Source organism: Atractosteus spatula, chromosome 7 (genome assembly GCF_055471065.1).
Source record: "Atractosteus spatula isolate fAtrSpa1 chromosome 7, fAtrSpa1.hap1, whole genome shotgun sequence".
NCBI classification, from domain to species: Eukaryota; Metazoa; Chordata; class Actinopteri; order Semionotiformes; family Lepisosteidae; genus Atractosteus; species Atractosteus spatula.
The window spans coordinates 63069956-63076241 of record NC_142712.1 but is presented as its reverse complement, the minus strand read 5'-3'; positions in this window follow the sequence as shown (position 1 = coordinate 63076241).

Here is a 6286-nt window from a genome sequence, read left to right as displayed (position 1 = left end):
TTGTTGAAGATATTGCACCTGTCACTCAATAAAACACTGGCTGCTGTTCCCTTTGCCTTATGTCGGGGCGGAGGTGTTTGGGAATGTGTTAGCAGACTGCAGCAGGAGAAGATGCTTTATTTATACACCCAGAGAAGGACTTAAAGGACAGACTGCAAGGGTACCATATAATGGCCCTGTTGACAAGGGGCCCCTTTGTTCCAAACAGTCCTCATGCTGGACAGCACATTACTATCCAACATGAGCACTGCTGAGACATTATAGTATATGTTTTTGCACCTGGATTTACAGCAAATGGAGGATGTGTAAAATGGATTCTGTAACATATATCTGACCTGTCAACTGGTTATAATGGCATAATTTGAAAATGCCCAGCTATCTATATCGGGAAAACAGGAAGGAGACTCAGAGACTGCTTCAGAGAATGTTAGGGCTGTGAAGATCAAAGATTTCTCCAAGCCCATAGTTTCTCATTTCACCTCTAAAGAGAGAGAGAAATCACTTTATTAGCCATTTTCTGCATTAAGAATTTGTCTTTTCGCATACCCCAGCTTGCTTTCCATGAGACACAGAGACAGGGAGAGACACTGGGGGTCAGAGTGCAGGGTCAGCCATGTATACAGCACCCCTGGAGCAGTGGGGGTGAAGGGCCTTGGTCAGGGGGCCAACAGAGTAGGATTCCTCTGTTGGCTGAGGGATTTGAACCAGCAACCTTCCAGCTACAGGCGCAGATCCTTAGCCACAGTGCTAAGGATAAGGTTAACTCATATAGCAGAAAGACATCAGAAATTAAAATTATCCTGAAACTTGGTTCACACCTTCCTCTTCACCTCTCTCGACTGCGCACCACCTGAGTGCCCACTCTGCCTCCCCCCTGCTCCTGCGTCCTCCACACTCCCAGCTTTTGTCCTCCTGTGCTATATAATCTCTACTGACCCCTGTCTTTCTCACACCTGAAGAAGGCTCCACAGCCGAAATGTTGTGTTTCCTTTCTTCTCTTTTCAGCATGGAATAAACCTTTACTTGTTCCTTTGCAGCCTACGCATGCTGACGCAGCTACCTACTTGAACTAATCTGACAATGCTGTCAGACAAATATTTCTGCAACAACGTGCTGATTAGGAAGGCTGATCACACAGTCTAAGTAGTCCTTCTCTAGATTCTCCGATGCCTGAGGACAAACTCTGACCGTTGTTTGTTCAAGATTTCAAACATGTATCAAGAGAAAGTCTATGGGCTGAGGTAATGTGATTCCATGCCAAAGCACATCCAAGCATTATCTAATATGCATGCTAATGCAACCACATACTAGTGCAAACATGTACTGTACATCTAACATTTGTTTACTTTAAAAGAAAAAAACTGTACTGTATTTCACAGGTGTTTATTGATTCTCCCAGGGCACATATATTTGTGTACACAGTTCAATGAGAGCAAGACATTAGATCGCACTGAGGCTTGGGTTTAAATCTAACGCTAGATATACTAGTACTGTATTTCCTTTTGTTTTGTATCCTGTCTTTAAAGAGCTTGATTACTTATTTGTTTGGCTGATGCAACGTATAGCAACTGGAACAATTCAGATGATGTACGCTGCTCGGAAGTACAACAGCTGTGTCTCATCTGGGATTCACACCTGCAATCTTCCAGTCATGAGTGCAGAATCCTAACCACTGCTCCATACTGCTGCATCGTTCTTGGTAAGGTATATTCACAACATCTATGTTCAGTGTTAAGATGTGAATGGCTTCACAAATTTAATGGGTTTTAAAGTGTATCTTTTTTCACAATTAAGAGAGACGTCCCTTAATCTTTCTCTGACAAGCATCGTCCACTCTTGCTCTCTGGTCTCTGACCAGTCATGTGAGAGCAACTGCTGGAGATTTGGTGTGATCTGAGAAAATCCTGTTCACATCTGGCTTGAACGGACAGTTCTTCATCTTGCACTTGCTAAATTGGGATGAGTTAGAAAAACTGAACTGAGCAGCAGAGGGGGAAGATTTCAAGATTTGGAAAATTGAAAAAATGTGCACATGCATAAATGAATGTGCTTAGGTTAATCATTCACATAGCTCAGCTGAAAGCAGAGAAAAAACATTGTGACAAGGTAAGTCAAAATGAGTTAACACAAAGCACAAGAATACAATAGTAATCAATATCTAAAGCAATGAAATATCTCATCAATACTGTGGTATTGACTAAGACTAAAAAGGGCATTTATGTGTCAAAATGTTACTGCTTGTGTACCGCAATGATCTGTTCTGTACATAAGAGGAACCCTAAACTTATGAATGATACAAACCAAAACAATTTGGTAATCTTTTGTGTTTCTGAGGAACCTGTACATTATAAAAATGTACATTAATGATGATCTAACACATTATTTTAAGAAATACATTTAATTATTTTTAAAGAATACCATGAACTATTGATGTTGTTGCATCCTGTTTTTTTGTCATAAATCAGATTAACAATCTCAATTTGTTTTTGTTTGTTTTTATTTTATGTAGCCTTCCATCTTAAAACCGAAACTTCCCATATTTCAAGCTTCCTGTTTGTTAACGCCAATTATGCTTCATGTCTGTTTTTCTCTTTCCTTGGCTTGTTCTCTCTGAGAGCACAACTAGAATTCTCATATTTTTTTTTAAAGTACAATTGGAAAAATGAAATGCTCCTGTTAGATTTCCAGCTTGCTGGCTTTCTGTGTCCATGCCAGAAATACGTTTGGAAGTTGAGGAAAAAGAAATGCTTCAAAAACTATGTTTAGAAATAGTGTAAGAAGGAACATTGGTTCAGTGATTACAAAAGAGCAGGACAATTTCGGACCCTCCCACTGCAGCTGAGTACAGCTCCACATCCCTGGTGTTTTCTTAATTGTATTCCCACACAAAGTCAGGAAACGCTCTGAGCTTTAAAATCTGGGTTATATTGGACTACCAGTTGAAGAAAATATCCCATATTCCCGAAATGTAATTCCCTAGGAAGCTGATGATTCCATAATGAAGCACAACCTACATTTTTTAGGGTTTTGTTCCTCTTATTAATTTTCATCCTCAGATAAAACACCATTAACACACACATTGTTTTTGTGTGTGTGCTCATTGTTACAATGCCCTCTCTTGGGACAGAAAAAGCTATTCTTAGTCGATTCAGTTAATATAAATCATCAGCCATAGTATACGAGTTGATCAGTATCTGAAAAAAACAGCACAATTCAGGGAGTGAAAAGATTACGTCTTCTTCTATGATGTCCCAAAACAGCGATGTATTGCATTAAGTTTTGTTTTTCGTGACTATCTGAAACAATTGAATATTGGCCTTACATAGTTAAATAAAGAATATGAACAACAGCTGCCAAATTAATGCAGTACGTCTCTAAGGCAACAAAGGTCTGGAATTTCTAATTTCTGTTTCAGAACCTCCCATTGCTACATGAAAGTTTAATAAGCTGAGGTAAGGGGCACAGGCCATGAATAAAAAAAATAGGTGGTGATTGTGGCCATTTGGCCATTTGCAATGTTAACATGGATACTATGGCTAATGAAAGTAAGTAAATATGACCAGAGCAAGAGGCTATGGGTATGATTTCTCTTTTGAAATGAGTATATACTGTACAAAGGCCATGTTATTCATCTGAAAAAAAAAGGAAATTATAATAACCTGTGGGACGAGATGGTGCTGTTAAATGTAGGCAAAACCATATACAGACATATTTAGATAAATGTATGTGCTGAATAATATTATTGATCTTTTTGGAGAAAGGTCCACCTTGAATAGAAAAACATTTATTTCAAGAGAAGCTGTTTTGCTTTACATTTTTAGCCTGTATTTGTTAAATTGATCATTTTAGGCACAGATATGAAAAAAAGACATTGTAACTTATTAAATTTTCTTTTGTACTGTTTGAATGTTATTTAGCAAAATCAAATTGAGAAATTCTTACAATTCCTATTGCTGTCACATATGAAATCATGACCTATGCTACCAAGGTAATTTTTCTGTGCCATATTTTCAGAATTTTGGATTTGATTTCTTCTTGAGACTGTGTTAGGCCAAAAAACATATTTGATTTTTTTTTTATTTCATGAATGTTGGTTTTGTTTATTTGTGTGAGAAAATACTGCAGTGTTTTTCATTATTACAATTGCCTTTTATTGTGAATCCCAGCAGAGTTTATTTTTTTACGTCATGTTTTAATTAACAAACGAACAGGCCCGTTTTAAAATAAAAACGCATTGTGGTCATGTCTGATTGTTGTTACCTTCAAAAGCTTTTTAGAAGATACTAAGTTCTGGAAATCTGTGTCAAATAAATAACACATTTCGTTTCACTGGCTTTGTGGACGCAATGCGGATGTGGATCATGTGAAAGGGACTATTTTCTTTACTTTGTAACTTTCCACACATTATTCTGCACCTTGACTAATATCTGTGTCAATTATGGATTTAATTGCTTCAATGATTAGTGATCCATGGTATACGAAACTGGTGTCCCCCACTTCAAAGTGCATATTGCTTAGTGGAGTTGAATCACAGGACCCAGAGATAGCACAGGTCCTCACAGGAAATTGGGGGAAATTGGTATAAGTTTATTTTTTGCATCTACACTACAACAGGGAATTCCTGACCAGACAGAGATCACTGGAGCTGAACATCTAGGATTAAGAAGCCTGATCTATCCATGTTATAATTGTCTTTGCCTCAATAAAGATTTTGCATATTACTGAGTGTCCTAGAAGAAATGTGAGACTGCATTATTATCCACTCTCCTTTGTTTCAGTATGAAGCCTTTAATAGGAATGCAGAAAAACTGCACTTTTGTGCAATCCTACCACTGAGCTCAGAAGTCATTCCCAGTCAGCAATAAGCCTTACTCATTTGTGTGCTTCTGAAAAATTTTGAATTGGGACTTTAAAATTAGTGGACATTGTGTGAAGTGCTTTTTTAAAGCTTGAGGAGTATTTTTTTACAATGGGTTGTAACTGTACACTTGTAGGTGATGTTCTATTTTCTTGTTGTCCTAAAACTGTACCTAACACGCTTTGTATAACTATGGTTAATATGATTTAACAAGATTTTTTTTCAGGGGTGACATTCCTTGTAATATCTCTTAATAAGATGGATAATTGTAGTATTAGAAGAAATAAACTCTTGCTAAATATAATTTATGTTCAAATTACTAATTTGATTATTCAATGCACAATTTGTAACAAGTTTTACTTTCATTTAGCATGAATAATAAGGCATTCTCCATATTAGGCTGACTTTCTGTTGTTTAACTTACTATACTATATCAAGCATGTTTCACATGCTCTGTAATTAAAATACTTTTCTCTTTATGTTTTACTGAAAAAATGTAAAATTTCAAATGACCACAATAGAATATATGAACATTATGTCCAAAAAGATAAGAACTGATAATACTGCATTTTGTACATACAGCAACTGGTCCCATTTTTTAAACATTTTTTTTATAAATCCCATAATTTAATTTAATGAAATAACCTTTTACATCTTACGTTTTGAACTTTTGGTACTTCAAAGTAAGAGGAACACCAGTTCCAAATGATAAGAAATGAATGTCTTAATTTGGTGACTGGTAATTAACTGGTGACTTTTAACTGGATTCTTTTTAACCATAATTTCGGTATCCATGCATATTTTTAATAATTGTATCTGATGTATTTGGTAATAAACTAAAGAATGTAACATTCGTTAAATATCGTCTTACATTTTCACATTTAATTGCACTGATTTAAGCAGTGAACGGAAGAATATTTTAGACATAACTTTATATTAAACTATTCTATTATATTAAACTATTACATTAACTTCTGTTATATTAAACTATTATATTTTGAAAAATAAAGATCTATAACCAGGCAAAAAAAAAACCCACCACTTCGCTGGAATTGGTGTCTTTACCGTGATATATATTGCATTGGGACTATTTAAATGGTTTGATTATACAGCATATCTGAAGTAATTATCCCGAAAATTATCAGGCTCTTTACGTTTCCTGGCGTTTCCATCTTAACATTACAGTACTTCCAGACCAAAAAATATTGTTTATTTTGTTATCACTTGACCTGCATACTGACATTTGTGTCACAACAAATAATATTAAGACTTCGAGTATAATTTCATTTTAGTGGCTTTTTACGAATCCTTATTAAATGCGCTTCCTCGTTGCTTTAGCTGTTAGCTAAAAAAAACCACATCAATGTTAAGATTAAATGTGGTGGACATTAGCGATGTTTCACTCTTTTGGCTGTCCGACGTAGAAAA